We start from the raw sequence: 2,262 nt of genomic DNA, 5'->3' as shown, positions 1-2,262 counted from the left end.
TAATCTTCCCTTGATTAGAGGATATAGTAGGAATGACACATCATACATTAAGATGGGCATCTTATCATGTGGAAGTTGAAAAGATGACGTCTCTGAGTGATATTTCTCCATGAAATAAGACATCATACCATGGTTAATAACAATAGAATCAGTCATGCATAAATCATGCATCTCTAATAGATGCATGACATCATGAAACCACTGCTCCTCGGGATGTTGTAGCTTCGCATTTTTCCTATTGTGGTTGATGCATTTTAAAGAATCACGGTACTACAAAAAAATAATCATTAGAAAGTCCAAATATTATAACACTTATTTTTCAAAGAATAAATACATATTTATTTTACCTCACAATTCCACATGTTCCTAGTAGCTTGGTTTACATAAAGAGGCAGTAGTGAAGTGTCATAGGGGCCTCCTCCAAAAACCTCAGGAACAACATCATGAACAAAAACATCAACAACAGGTGTATCAACATGAACTGGTGGGACTTCTGGGGATGCAGCAAGTGACACAGGCCTCCGGGAAGACGAAGCTCGAGACGTCTGAACTTCGAAAGTGGACACTTTCGCATCAAATGAATTGGAACTTACTAGTGGTCGCGGGGGTTTAGTTCTCTTCCTCCGATGGAACACTCTACAGTGCCTCAATCGGTCTTGTTGTCAGCCATTTTACCTATAAATAAACCAGATGACATACATGCAAAATCAAACAGTACAGACAAAGCAGACAAAATCAAACCCAAATGAAACACATGCAAAATCAAACAATGCATACAAAATCAAACGCGTATGACACAAATGCAAAATCAAACAATGAAAGGAAATATGGAAGTGCGCTTTCATATTTCAATAAAATCAAAATCAAACAAAATACAGAAGTGGAATTCCATATTTTTTTGAAATGAAGAAATGGGAGAAACGCGAAAATGTCTCATGTACTATGCTCTAAATGTAAATGCATGCCTCAATAAACTACATATTATGTGTCTAACTACAATGTAATGTATCTAAAACAAATTATTTACTAATGCGTGCATCACAAATCAAAAAAAGAAAAAATGGAAAAAACTTACAAAATGTGAGAAGTGAGAGCTCTTGGATTAAATGGACTTAAGTAGTAACTGATAAAGATCTTGGATTAGACGCAATGCAGTAGAAATTTTGAGAAAGGTTGAAAAATAGTGGATTTGGAATTTCTTACGCACGCCTCTTCTTCTTTTTTGGAATAAGCTGCTGAAATGATGAAGGGGAAGGCCTAATGTGTTAATATGACTCAAAAATCGTTCGGAGGTATACTTTCGTATTTTTTTCGGAGATGCATTTTCATATTAATTTATGACAAAATAAGGGTGACTCATTTAAGAAGTGGATATGGTATGGACATTGGATGCATCCGAAAATGCATCTTAGTATTTAAGGGATATTTTGGATTTTTTTCACTAGGATGTGTGAGCACCACTAAGGTTGCAATATACAAACCAAAAAATATATATTTTAGATGAAGCCTTATTTTTGTTATAAACAAATTTTTTGTAACACTCGAGAGTCACGAGTCTCAAATTATAAAACTACATAAATGTTTTTTTTGGGATGACTCTTCCCACCCTTAGTGGTGAAGAACCACCATAGTGAAATCCGAAAATGCCCTTGCCATAATACGAAAGTGTACTTCTGTATATGTACTTCTGTACGCACCTCAAATACACCACATTTATTCATAAGTGAAGCACCCACCTCTTTTTCCCCAATAAATAGTCCAGAATGTATCTCTATATTTATAGAAGTGTGATTCGGGATATGCACTTTTGTAATAAATTTTGATATGTTTTGAACTCATTATAATGTGTTTATTTCACAATTAAGGGAGTACTACAAAAATATACTTGATAATAACCCTTGACAGCAAGATTATTATAAATTTAACATATTTTAAGAAATAAAAAAAATATTATAAACACTTTATACTAAGTATGCTATCAAAAATAAATTTGTATCAATTAACTCATACACCCTAACACTAATGTAATTCAATTAAAATTTCATGAATTTTTTATTGATTAGGTGAATTAATTGACCCATAAATTATTTCCTTTTTAAGCCAATGTTTTCCTATATAAAGGAAATCTTTTCTCACTTCATTTATCTTTTCAGAATTTTTTTACTAAAATTTTCCTAATTCTTTTATTTTCTTTTTAAGCCGATTTTTTCCTATATAAAGGAGGTCTTCTCTCACTTCATTTATCTTTTCAGAATTTTTATT

Source organism: Lathyrus oleraceus, chromosome 6 (assembly GCF_024323335.1).
Source record: "Lathyrus oleraceus cultivar Zhongwan6 chromosome 6, CAAS_Psat_ZW6_1.0, whole genome shotgun sequence".
Classification (NCBI taxonomy): domain Eukaryota; kingdom Viridiplantae; phylum Streptophyta; class Magnoliopsida; order Fabales; family Fabaceae; genus Lathyrus; species Lathyrus oleraceus.
The sequence above is the reverse complement of the archived record's forward strand: the minus strand, read 5'-3'. Positions refer to the sequence as shown.